We start from the raw sequence: 14813 nt of genomic DNA on the forward strand, positions 1-14813 counted from the left end.
GTTTTTACTTTTTCTTCTTCTTTCTTCCCTTCTTCTCCTTCTTTTCCCTCACCTTTCAACTCATTACCACCTTTCTTTTTCTTCAATGTTTCCTTCTTATTCCTCCCTCCTTCTCCTGTTCATTCTTCTTCTTCTTCTTCTTCTTCTTCTTCCTCTTCTTCTTCTTCTTCTTCCTCTTCTTCTTCTTCTTCTTCTTCTTCTTCTTCTTCTTCTTCTTCTTCTTCTTCTTCTTCTTCTTCTTCTTCTTCTTCTTCTTCTTCTTCTTCTCTTCTTCTTCTTCTTCTCTTCTTCTTCTTCTTCCCCTTCTTCTATTATTATTCTCCTATCCTCTTCTTTATCTTCTTAGTCTCATTTCTTCTCCTTCTCCTTTACCGTCTTCTCCCTCACCCTTCTACTCATTACCCAGTTGTTGTGGAAGCAGGTGGCTGCAGTATGATGAACTACTATTCATTCTATTCCATCCCCCAAACACAGAAAAAAAAATATTTAAAAAAAACATCCCCTCTAGTGAGGCTGCTCACTTCAAATCTATAGCAGCATCCCTTACAACGAATATCGCCAATGCTCCCAATAATTCAACTAATGCTGACAGATTGAGATGAATCTCACAATGAGAAAAAACAGGGAGAGAGAGAGAGATAGCCGACAACCTATTTTCGGATGAAATTAGAACAATGAATAAATTATGCTAATCGTGTTAAATTGGTTCGTGATTAGTGAACCATTATCAACCGGATATTCTCAATTATAATTTTGTTAGATTGTGTTTTGGATAGTAGCGGAGAAATACGTATCTGTAGACTAACAATTATCATCTATATATATATATATATATATATATATATAAAAGCGATATGGCGCTCACTCACTGACTGACTGATTGACTAACTCACTCACTCGGAGAACTGATTGTTCACTGATTAATCACAATCACTCTGGAGAATCTACCGGACCAAAATCGTTCAAATTTGGTAGGTATGTTCAGTTGGCCCTTTAGAGGCGCACTAAGAAATCTTTTGGTAATATTTTCCAACTCTAAGGGTGGTTTTTAAGGGTTTAAAGTTCGTCTTTTAGCATGTATATTCTTCTTGTTCTCTTAATTATAATAGAAAAATGTCCATACCATATGTTAATATAGAACTATAATCTAGAGAGAGTACCTCTTCGAAACAGTTGTTAACTGGTAACTAAATTTATAATTTTGTCAGGTTGGCATTAAGTTGAGTTGACTATGTTAGGTTGGCACCAAGTTGAAGATTGAAAAGCATTTATCGCGGAAAAATTGATTGGGCACTGCCACTTCAATCAGAGCTATTCCTGGTAATATCATATTACTAGCCGTCAGGCTCGCTTCGCTTGCCATATCCGTTTAGCCAGACGTGTAGTCGGACCCCCGACTGGATCGTCCTAACATATGATAAAAATACTAAAATGAAAAATGCAGGCGAGCGAAGCGAGCCTGCTGATCTCATTCTTGGACGATCCTGTCGGGGGTCCAGGGGGCGGAGCCCCCTTGCCAGACGGATATGGCGAGCGAAGCGAGCCTGACGGCTAGTTATCTTTATATTTATAATATTTTATTCACATGTTGTTTACATCCAGCTTAATTTTTATGTGATTTTCATAATTACTTTGATATAAACTCATCATTTCAAATCTTGACAGTACTCTATTGAGATGAGGTTGATAATTCTTTGAATTCAAATCCTTTGCTCAGAAGTATCAGGAAAATAGATCTATAAAAATTTATTGAACGAAAAAGACTAAGAAATTGTCAAAAAACCACTGATTTATTGATTTGATCTGATTTTATCAGAGATTGACAATGGTGTAATAACCGAAACCGGTCTTTATTAACAATAAATCAGTGGTTTTTTGACAATTTCTTGGTCTTTTTCGTTCAATATGAATAATTACCACAATATCAACTACTCAACTACACAGAAAATATTTAAATTTAATCAAAAAGCGTATAGCTTGAAGACATTTCAAATGAAACATGAAAAATAGGCATCGAGGAACATTACAATCAAAACATGAAACAATTTGAAAAGGGACAGTTTTGAGCATATGTGCCTTCTCATATATAAGTGTAATATAATACAACTTTTGAAAATATGATTTTACTATGTTAAGAAATTCGTTTAGTAGTAAAGAATTAAAGATTCACATCTATGAATGAGAACTGAAGAATACTAGAGCTGCTGTTATGAATGGTAAAGCTACACAAATTCCAAGAACCAGAACTTTCAAAAATATGGATTTACTATGTTTAGAAATTCGTTTAGTAGTGAAGTTGAGGATTCACATTCATGAATGAGAACTAGAGAATACTAGAGCTGCTGTTATGAATGGGAGAGCTACACAAATTCCAAGAGACACAACTTATGAAAATATGGATTTACTATGTTTAGAAATTCGTTAGTAGTAAAGTTTAGGATTCACATTAATTTATGAATGAGAACTGAAGAATACTAGAGCTGTTATGAATGAGAAAGCTACACAAATTCCAAGAGACACAACTTATTAAAATATGGATTTACTATGTTTAGAAATTCGTTTTGTAGTAAAGTTGAGGATTCACATTCATGAATGAGAACTAGAGAATACTAGAGCTGCTGTTATGAATGGGAAAGCTACACAAATTCCAAGAGACACAACTTATGAAAATATGGATTTACTATGTTTAGAAATTCGTTTAGTAGTAAAGTTAAGGATTCACATTTATGAATGAGAACTAGAGAATACCAGAGCTGTTATAAATGAGAAAGCTACACAAATTCGAAGAGATACAACTTATGAAAATATGGATTTACTATGTTTAGAAATTCGTTTAGTAGTAAACACAACTTATGAAAATATAGATTTACTATGTTTAGAAATTCGTTTAGTAGTAAAGTTCAGGATTCACATCCATGAATGAGAACTAAAGAATAATAGAGCTGTTATGAATGAGAAAGCTACACAAATTCGAAGAGATACAACTTATAAAAATATGGATTTACTATGTTTAGAAATTCGTTTAGTAGTAAAGTTAAGGATTCACATTTATGAATGAGAGCTGAAGAATACTAGAGCTGTTATGAATGAGAAGCTACACAAATTCCAAGAGACATAACTTATGAAAATATGGATTTACTATGTTTAGAAATTCGTTAGTAGTCAAGTTAAGGATTCACATTATCTATAAATGAGGTCTGAAGAATACTAGAGCTGTTATGAATGAGAAAGCTACAATAATTCTAGGAAACACAAGCTTTCAAAATATGAATTTACTATGCTTAGAAATTCGTTTAGTAGTACAGTTAAGGATTCACATTATTCGTGAATGAGAACTGAAGAATACCAGAATGCTGTTATGAATGAGAAAGCTACACAAATTCCAAGAGACACAACTTATGAAAATATGGATTTACTATGTTTAGAAATTCGTTTAGTAGTAAAGTTCAGGATTCACATTTATGAATGAGAACTAGAGAATACTAGAGCTGTTATGAATGAGAAAGCTACACAATTTCCAAGAGACACAACTTATGAAAATATGGATTTACTATGTTTAGAAATTCGTTTAATAGTAAAGCTGAGGATTCATATTCATGAATGAGAACTGAAGAATACTAGAGCTGTTATGAATGAGAAAGCTACACAAATTCCAAGAGACACAACTTATGAAAATATGGATTCACTATGTTTAGAAATTCGTTTAGTAGTAGAGTTGAGGATTCACATTTATGAATGAGAGCTGAAGAATACTAGAGCTGTTTTGAATGAGAAAGCTACACAAATTCCAAGAGACATAACTTATGAAAATATGGATTTACTATGTTTAGAAATTCGTTTAGTAGTCAAGTTAAGGATTCACATTATCTATAAATGAGGTCTGAAGAATACTAGAGCTGCTGTAATGAATGGGGAAGCTACAAAAATTCTAGGGAACACAAGGTTTGAAAATATGAGTTTACTATGTTTAGAAATTCGTTTAATTGTAAAGCTGAGGATTTATATTTATGAATGAGAACTGAAAAATACTAGAGCTGTTATGAATGGGAAAGCTACAATAATTCTGGGAAACACAAGCTTTTAAAATATGATTTTACTATGCTTAGAAATACCAATTATGCTTAGAAATACTATGCTTTACATAATACCAGGAAACATTGGTTCTAAGAGTATGAATTCACTATGTTTAGAAATTCGTTTATAGTAGTAAAATTGAGTATTTGTTCATTAGCTGCAAAGTTGAATGGAAAGAGGTCACTGAACCCTCAACTCATTCATATTACTATCTTCAGAGCAGGTAGTAGAATTTTACACAAAGCAAGTCAATATGAGTCCCCGCAAGTCATTGAACTGTCAACAATCTGAAAATAATACAACACTGTCTCCAAGTTTGTCAAGATTTTCGAATGGAATATCAAGACTTTGTTGTGCTGATACAAAACATAAGTTTCTAGTACGGAGTTGATGAATGCACATCAACAGAAAAGCACAACATAAAAGTTTAAAAAGCACAGAAGTTGATAACGTGAACTGCACTGCAGAACAACTTTTATGCACCGCTCAAAAGTTCCGAAATGAAATCGCTGAGCTGTGAAAGCTGACAGAGTTGAAGTAATAAAAAAAGTAGGGTAGAAAAAGCTTGAGGAAGATGCACTGAAATTCAAGCGGTGACCTTGAAACAGTGAGACGCAACCCACTGCAGGTGTTGCATTGATAGAGAGAGAGAAAAGATACTGTGTGAGTGAGAGAGATAGAGTGTGAGGGAAAGAGGATGGCAATAAGTGATCAGATGCGAGATAGAGAGAGTGTGAGTGAGAAAATAAGAGAAGAAAGACATAGTGACAGTGTGTCGGAGAGAGAGAGAGAGTAAGAGAGAGAGAGAGAATGAGAGTGAGAGTGAGAGAGACAAGGAGAGAAAGAGAGAGGGAGTAAGAGAGAGATAGAGAATGAAAGACAAATGAATACCATATCAGCTGTGCTAATAGTGAAGTTGTGTTTCTTTTCTGGCTCAAAATTTTGCAAATTTACTAAAAAATTTTAATTTGTAGAGATTTTAGTGAAATATTTTTGTTTTTAATCAGTTTTTAAATATCAAAATTCAAAATTTTTAGTTTAGTCATCAGTTTTGAAGTGGAAATTGGACTTTTTGACGTGAAAGTGAAATCTTAATCTTATTTTTTTTGAAACTTTTATTTCTAAAAATTCGGGAGCAGACAGTTTTGGGCTATGCCTGTTGTCTTCTCCCAATCATATCATATCATATTTATTATTTTATGATTTGTAATTCTCAATGAAATAAATAAATAAATTAATTAATAAAAGAGAGAGAGAGAGAGTGAAAGAGATATCTGATAATTGATGTTCAATTCATGAATTTTAATATTCAACAGTGGTGGAGAGAGTTAGATTAGAAGTTCTTTATTTAAGTATGTTACAATACATGCTATGGCAATAAACAACACTAATCTACATTAGATGAAATTATTGATAATTATTCAACAAATTCTACAAAGTAAACTGAGTAATTAATGAGAATAAAATATAATAGAATGCAATTAGAATAACGATACTATAATACAGTATTGCGATGTAACTTCATAAATCGGCGGTGTTTCAACAAATAATTGTCGATTCTCCAAGAAGGATATGAAGGGAGGATATCCTCCCCATTAACACACTACCGGGAGAGAGCGTGATAGAGAGAGAGAATTAGTGTGAGGTATTTGCCATTTAAATTCATTGATTTTTACGTTTAATTCAACAGATTCAGATTCCTTTTTTCATGTGTTTACAAAACAAAATTCAACCTACGTTCTAGCGTTATAAATAAATACCAGTAGCAGTAAAATAACATGGTAAAATATTGATTGAGTATTTTATTTATGTAGATCACAATATATACTGGCTTATACACTTATATACAATAGCTTACAATACAGCAAAATTATAGATGAATTTACATAATATAGACAAAGAAAATAATTATTGAACTGTATATGATATGAAAAAGCAATTTGTAATATAATAACTATAGATAATTATATTGTTATGCATCTACATAAAAGAGAGATATATGAAAGAGAGACATAAAGAGAGAGAGATAGATAGATAGAAAGAGAGGATAACATTTCGAGGAATGACAAGGTGCAAGTGAGACAGGTTGATTTTAAGAAAGAGCCAAGAAAAGTTTTATTGCGTAGAACATCAGTTTCAATGTAGTTTCAAATCTGACAACATTGGATAAATAAGAAGCATAGATGTTATTCTACAGGAAAGCTGACAATTCGGGTTGAATCCAATTACAGTTGATGATGATGATGATGATGATGATGATGGTGATGATGATGATGATGATGATGCAAGATCCACCCCAAGCCAAGATAACGGGATCCCGCAGCATCAAGGGCGGTTGAGCAGGTCAGGGTAGTTCCAAAGAAAAAGAAGTGGAATGATGCTGGAGAAGCAAAGAAGAACGTGGAAGAAGAAGAAGAAGGAAAAGAAGAAGAAGAAGAAGGAGGGGGAAAACAACTCCTGAAATCATCTCTTGGCGCCTTTCCCCTCTTCCTCCTCCAACTCAATCCTCCCCTCCCGCTGTTGCAACAACCACCCCTTCAAAGCATCCTACAAACTAAGAGCAGCTGCATTTTATTCCATCTCTTTCATTCTCACGCCACTGGATCTTCTTCATCCTTATTTTATTCTTCTTCTTTTTTCTTTTTTCCTCCACCACCTCTTACTGTTTCACCTACTTCAATTTCCTCCACCTCATCTTCTACTTCAATTTCATCTTTTTTATTTCTTCTACCTCATCTTTCCATTTCTATCTTCTTTGTTCTCATTAATCATTTTCTTCTCCATTTCATCCACCTTGTTCCAAACTCTCATTTTCTTCTTTTTCTTTCCATTTTCTCTATCCTCTTCCACACCATATTCTCATCTTCTTATTTCTCTTCCCGTTGTTCTCATTCTTCACTTCCTCCACCTTCTCCGACACTCAACTTCTTCTCCTTATTCATCTTTTTTCTTCTCCTCATTTTACTACTCCTACGTCTTCTCCATCATCTCCTTCTTCATATTCTCCACCATTTTCTATTTTTTCCTCTCTCTATTTTCCCCTTCTTCTCCTCCTTCTCACCCTTCTCTGTCCTCACCAACTCCTAATTCTTTACTTTCTTCTAGCTCTTCCCTATTCTTAAAATTTTTCCACATTTAATCTTCCCTATTCTTGTCCCCCAACGTTTTTAAAACATATCATCTACTTTTCTCTTTTACTTCTTATTTTCTTCTTCTTCTGATTCTCCTTTTCTTCTTCTTCTTCTTCTTCTCTCCTCCTCCTAATATACCTCCTCCTCCTCATCATCCTCTCCTTCTTCTTCTTCTTCGTCTTCTTCCTCTCCTCCTCCTCCTCCTCCTCCTCCTCCTCCTCCTCCTCCTCCTCCTTCTTTTCTTCTTGTACTGGTCTTGTTCTTCTTCCTCTCCTCCTCCTCCTCCTCCTCCTCCTCCTCCTCCTCCTCCTCCTCCTCCTCCTCCTCCTCCTTCTCCTCATCCTCTCCTCCTCCTCATCTTCTTCTTCTCTTATTATTTTCTTCGTATCTTTTCTTCTTCTTATTCTTCTTCTCTTCTTATTCTTCTTCTTTTTCTCTTATTTTCTTTCTGCTATTCTTCTTATTCTTCTTCATTCTTCTTCTTCTTCTTCTTCTTCTTCTTCTTCTCTTCTTATTCTTCTTCTTCTTCTTCTTCTTCTTCTTATTCTTCTTCTCTTCTTCTTCTTCTTCTTCTTCTTCTTCTTCTTCTTCTTCTTCCTCACCTTCTTCATCTTCTCCACCTTCTTCCACTTCTTCATCCTCTTCTATTTCCACCACTTTTGCCTCACGCCTTCTTCATCTTCCCTTACACCTCCTCTTTCTTCCTCTCCTTCACCACTTTCTTCACCTTTTTCTCCCACTTTCTCCATCTTCGTCCACATCTACTACTTCTCTCTCACACCACTGCTCCTCCTCCTTCTTTTTCCTCTCTCCACATTCTTCCACTTCTCCTTTCTCTTCTCCATCTTCCTCTTCTACTCCTATCACTTCTGCCTCACGCCTTCCCCACATTCTTCTTCTCCTCTCACTTCCTCTTCTCTAACTCTCTTTGACTAGCGGGTTACCCGTGCTCCGCAAAGGTCTGATTAAAATTGAATGAAAATACTAAGAAATTGTCAAAAACTACAGATCTATTGATACAACATCCTGCTGTGTTTTCCCTCTTTGTCATTTTGCTACCTTTCTATGCACCTGTTGTTGTTCACATTTTTACTTTGATTGTTCTATTTTTCATTTTTGACTAGCGGGTTACCCGTGCTCCGCGAAGGTTTGATTAAATTAAATAAAAATACTAAGAAACTGTCAAAAACTACAGATTTATTGATACAACATCCTGCTGTGTTTTCTCTCTTTGTCATTTTGCTGCCTTTCTATGCACCTGTTGTTGTTCACATTTTTACTTTGATTGTTCTATTTTATATTTTCGACTAGCGGGTTACCAGTGCTCCGCAAGGGTCTATTAAAAAACATGACAAACTGAGTATCAGACGTAATTAAATCTTGGAGAATTGAAAATAGACCAATAACCATCCTCGGTAAATTAAGAATCTGTATGCGAAATTTCAAGTTGACGGAATGTTTTCCTTCTATTGTTATAGCAGATTCAATGTGAGGGGTGAAATTTAAATTTTATAACAATTGATCACTTGACACTGAAATTTGAGTCTGGAACATCTGGTACACTATTTTTGACTTTGAGGACAAGTTGGGAGGTAAACATAGCCAAAATACGCATCTATTGCCCGTCTATTGAAGGTGTGGAACTGCTAAGTTGACACTTGTTGCAGAGTTAAAAATTTCAACCCTCACATTGAATCTGCTATAACAATAAAAGGAAAACATTAAGTAGTGGAATAATACATCAAATTGAAGAGAAAACAAAGCTCTCCAAATCTACCGTGAGCATTCATTTTTACGATCCATTGTTGGAGAGTTGTAGGCCCTGAAACATCAAAAAAATGGATTAAAAGCTATTATTTTAACAATTTTACACATTTGAGAGCGTATATCTCGAAAACTGTTGGATGAATCACAAATCACCAAAGAACAAATATTTTAAGAAATTCATCAGGCTTCACTTCTGGATAGTTAGTCATGTCAGTTGAACGCATTTTTCTCAAGATATAAGCGTGTAAGCAAAACATTGAAAAATTTAACTTTTAAACCACCCTAATCCCTTCAGCACAAGGGGTAGGGATGGGGGACTTTTGATATGTCCACCCCTAACTGGTCCCAACAAAGCTGCAGAGTCAAAAATTGTGTTCAAAACATTCTCTTCAAATTCCTTTTCAATTGGTCTATTTTTGCATAACTGAAGATATCACACTCAACACTGAAGCTGCTGCAACAGTCGTGGGGATGTGCGGAAACTTGTGAAATTATACATTGAATTGAAGAGAATCTGATGCTCTATAAGCTCATGATCAGCATGGACTTTTCCCATCGATGTTGAAAAGTTATAAGAGCAAGAATAGCAAAAAATTGAAGGAAAATGTGTTTTTTCAAAAATGTCACATATTTTAGAGCGGATATCTCAAAAAGTGAAAGATATATAAAAAAAGTTGTGAGATCAATATTGTAGGAAATTATGTAAGCTTTAGTTTCTTATAGAATAGTCATGTCTGTAAAATGCATTATATTCGAGTTATATGCGAGAAACCAAAAAATGGTACCTTTGAACCACTCCACCACTCTAGCACAGTGGGTAGGGGTGGGAACTTTTGATATGTTTACCTCCTTACTACCCTAAACAGAACTGCGGGGTCAGAAATTGTCTTCCAAACTTTTCCCTCTATACCCTTTTTTGAGCATTTACTGCCTGGACTATACAGCATTGAGCCACGTTTCATACCAAAGTCTCCATTTCGGCAATTTGTTACAATTTCTTTGAAAAGGAAAGCAACATTTAACTCGTTTCTACCGGGAAAATTGACAGCTTTTTTGAAGAATACTATTTGTGAACAACATTTTGTTGACAAGTCTGGTGTTAATGTTGAAAATTCACTTTGTGAATATATTTAAGGACTGAAAATTTTGTGAAGTGAAACACTACCTATTTCGAACTATGTCATAGCCACCTCTAATACAAGGCCCCGGCCTACGATATTGCAACGTCGCAGTGTAGGCCTAGAATCTAATACATGATTGGTGAAAAAGATCAGCTGGTATTTTTTAAAATATTTTTCACCAATCATGTATTAGATTCTAGGCCTACACTGCGACGTTGCAATATCGTATTAGAGGTGGCTATGACTATGTATAACCATAGAGAAACAATAGCGTAAGTAGATATCCCATGGTATAGGGCGTTTATGTCGCAATTTTTACTGTTATCTCAAGCCGATTACTGTTGATTATTGTCGAATTTCACTGTTTTGTTGAGGTGAGAGTGTATGAACGGCACAATATGAGAGACTACCAGTGTCACACAGTTTCACGGTAAAGAATTACAGGATAGGCTTGAGATAACAGTAAAAGTTGCGACATAAACGCCCTATACTATGGGATATCTACTTAAGCTATTGTTTCTCTAAGGAATTGAATGAAAAAGACTAAGAAATTGTCAAAAAACCACCGATTCATTGATAATTAGAAAGACCGGTTTCGGTTATAAACTGAGTTTATCAGAGATTGACAATGGTGTAATAACCGAAACCGGTCTTTCTAATTATCAATAAATCAGTGGTTTTTTGACAATTTCTTAGTCTTTTTCATTCAATATGAATAATTACCACAATATCAACTTCTCAACTACACAAAAAGTTTCTCTATGGTATAACCCTTTCTAAATTTGAGAGAGGAATAGCACAAAGCTACCTTATTTTTCCTCTCCCTATCATTCGGATGATGTACTTATCGTATGAATCAATGAAGAATGAATGGAGCTTTAGTAAGGCATTCTCACAATCTACAAATTAAAATTATTCGCACAGTTCCAACTCTAAAAATATCCTCCTAAGAGGCCCTTTTTTTGAGTTTTTTTTTACTATTTTCTCCTGAGAGCTTGCGGTTTACTCTGTCTAATATACTTCATTAGTGGTATGGGGATTTGTGGATTTGCTCTTCTTGTGTAGGCCTATACCTGTCTCACTGTAATCAACTTTTAATAAATCATCTACCAAATTAAGTCATTAAAAGAGTGGAACAATAGCAGAATTGATCACGCAATTATATGTTTGGGACCTCTTAGCCCACCATGAAATTTCGCAAATTTGATATAAGAGTTCAATTATAGCTTGATTAGGATGAAGAGAGTTGGATTGTAGCGTGATTCCTTGATTGAGATGGAAGTGTTTTTAATGATAATCTATGGTTTTCAACGAAATCATGTTTTTCAAACTAAATCTCGTGATCAAGAAATAAGTTTTTTTGGAACATCCGAGCAGTTAGTAGATTATTTTTGTGACTTTTATCACACAAAATTATAACTGAATTATAACAAAATATTATTACATTTATTACATTTACATTTATTACATTCCTTAATCTCAACATCAAATTAATGATTGGGAGAGGATCAACAGGATAAACCCAAAACTGTTCCTCTCCCTAATTTTGATAAAAATAGTTCAAATGAGGTTATGAAAACACTTTTATAAAGATCACAAAAATTTACAGTCCAAATATACATTATACTAAAAAATTTTGTATCTCGGTTGATCAGAAAGGTGAAACAAATTATTTATTACACTTGAAAATGCATTAATAAATTGAAAAATATTAGAAAACTTGATAAATTTGAAGCCAAAAGAATCAGAAAAACATTCACTATCAGCATTTATGATCAATTATGATTGGATTGTGTTATAACAGAATATTCATTACTTAAGTGATTAGAGATCAGCAAGAGAGTTGAGTAACAGAAAGTTCTACATTTGAGAAGTAAAATTGATGAAAAAGCAGCGATTGTGACATCATCACAACAGCCAATGAGAGTTGAGTAGCAGAAACTTCAGCCTATCACGACCTAACCAATGAGCTAGAAGCGATTTCGTAGTTGAAACAAACAATAAGAGTTGAGCAGCACAAAACAGCCTTTGCCGAGCCAATCAATAAAAGAGCAGCGATTTTGTGGTCGAAACTACAGCGAAAGAAAGTTGAATAACAGAAAATGCAGCTCATATTAACCAAATAAAGACAAAGTTGAATTTTAAAAATCTGGTGTGGCGCAACTTTCCTTAACGTTATGAAAATTGATCACCTGACGCTAGTGTTCCCGCGCCTCTCAAATCTACTATTCAAAAATATGAGACAGCTGGTGATAGGTCAATAACGCTGGTGACACACGAAGTCTGCTATATCTTCATAGTGAATAATTTGATAGAATCAACAGTTGCCAACAGTTTGCAATTGAATAATCGCACATTTTCTCGAACTTCGAGCTTATTTTCAGTTTTAGGTAAAAATGTTACTGGACATTAATTGTAGAGATTTTCATGCTCAATCTATTTCACTTGAAATTTTTTGTTTGAATCGTATCTGAAGCCTGATAATTGAGAATCTGAAATCAAACTTTGCATAGATGGAGCGGATCTCCTGAAATTTTTACAGATATGGGACTTGTGGCAGTTGATAGAGCTTAAAAATTACTATTTTAGGTATGAATTTGATCAAAATCGTTGGAGCCGTTTTCGAGAAAATCGCAAAAAACCCTGTTTTTGACATTTTCGCCACTTTAGCGGCCATCTTGAATTGCATCAGATCGAAATTGTTCGTGTCGGATACTTATATCGTAAGGACATTAAGTTCCAAATTTCAAGTCATTCCGTTAATTGGGAGATGAGATATCGTGTACACAGACGCACATACACTCATACACACACACACACACACACACACACACACACACACACACACACCACACACACACACACAACACACACACACACCACACACACACACACACACACACACACACACACACACACAACACACACACACACACACACACACACACACACACACACACACACACACACAACCACACACACACACACACACACACACACACACCACACACACACACCACAACACACACACACACACCACACACACACACACACACCACCACACACACACACACACACACACACACCACACCACACACACACACACACACACACACCACACACACACACATACACACACATACAGACCAATACCTAAAAAACACTTTTTTGGACTCAGGGGACCTTGAAACGTATAGAAATTGGGGTACCTTAATTTTTTTTTAAAGCAATACTTTCCTTACCTATGGTAATAGGGCAAGGAAAGTAAAAAACACTTTTTGAAGTGAAAATACACTTACTTTTGTAGTGACGATCGTTTCGACCTGTTGTTGGTCATCATCAGACACCGTATCCACCAACCCCACAACCACCACAACCTATTCCACCACCTTCATCCCTTACCACACATAGCCTTGTCATCTGAGTAATTCCCACAGTCTGATGATGACCAACAACAGGTCGAAACGATCGTCACTACAAAAGTAAGTGTATTTTCACTTCAAAAAATGTTTTTTAAAATTCAAGTTTAATTTTAACAGTGAAAAAGTATGGATATACGACAGAGTAAAGACAGAGATTGTTTTGTATAGCCTATTTAAATAAAATCTTATGCATACAATGAGTATACAATAAAAATCGTAGAGAGAGAAAAAATAAGATAACCTTGTGCTTTTCTTCAGATAGTGTTATACATAGTCCGAAATAGGTTAAGTCTTGTAGTTAATCACTTTTACTTTCAAATAATCATACCATTAATTAATCATCTTCTTCTTCTACTGCGTCTCCTATCGGAGGTTCGCTATCAGCACAGCAATCCGGATCTTATTCACTGCCGCTCGAAACAAGTCTTTGCTGCTGCAGTCAAACCAATCCCTCAAAATTTTAAGCCAGGAAACACGTCGCCTTCCAACACTCCTTTTCCGCTGATTTTTCCTTGGACTATATTCTGGAGAGTTATATATTTGTGGCTTCTCATAAGATGTCCAAGATACAGGAGTTTTCTCTTTTTTATGGTGTAAACAATTTCACATTGTTTCTTCATTTTCCCTAGGACTTCCATGTTGGTGACTCTATCCGTCCATGGAATCCGCCACATCCTGCGGTAGCACCACATCTCAAAGGCTTCCAACTTATCCATATGGCTCTTTTTGAGGGTCCATGATTCCATCCCATACAAGAGAGTGGAAAACACGTAACAGCGTAACATCCTCATTTTCAATTCTATATTTATGTCCCGGCTCGTGAACAATTTTTTCATTTTTACAAATGTCGATCTGGCCATCTCAATCCTTTTTCTTATCTCTCCCGTCGAATCCCCACTTTCCTCTACCCACGTCCCCAGATATCTATACTTATGGACCCTCTCTATGACTGTACCGTCCACCATTAGGTTTGTCTGAATTTGTCTGTCTATTCAAGGCTTTCCTGACCACCATTAATTTGGTTTTCTTCAGATTCAATTTCAAACCAAATTCACCACATCTGGATTAATTAATTAATAATATGGTTTTTAGTGATTTTGAGGTCATGACTATACGTCAATTATTATAAAAACCGTAATTGAGTACTTAATAAAATATAGATCCGATTTTCCTCTCACAATAAACTCTACTCTTAATTATTATAATCTAAGGGCCACTGCTAACAAATATTTAACCTATAACACAAATATTGAATGTATAAGGAGGCAATTAATTTACATAGGTACTAAAATAATAAA

At 35.0% G+C, this 14813-nt stretch overlaps 1 long non-coding RNA gene across 1 annotated transcript; it reads right to left on the minus strand.

Moving 5' to 3' along the window:
- Positions 1 to 200: 200 nt before the first annotated feature.
- LOC120350178 lies at positions 201 to 14478 on the minus strand. Its single transcript, XR_005570668.1, has 3 exons — positions 13871 to 14478; positions 12338 to 12339; positions 201 to 267 (listed from the first exon to the last, which is right to left on the minus strand). It is a non-coding gene; the product is annotated as an uncharacterized LOC120350178 (long non-coding RNA).
- Positions 14479 to 14813: the final 335 nt, after the last annotated feature.

Source organism: Nilaparvata lugens, chromosome 3 (assembly GCF_014356525.2).
Source record: "Nilaparvata lugens isolate BPH chromosome 3, ASM1435652v1, whole genome shotgun sequence".
Lineage (NCBI taxonomy): Eukaryota > Metazoa > Arthropoda > Insecta > Hemiptera > Delphacidae > Nilaparvata > Nilaparvata lugens.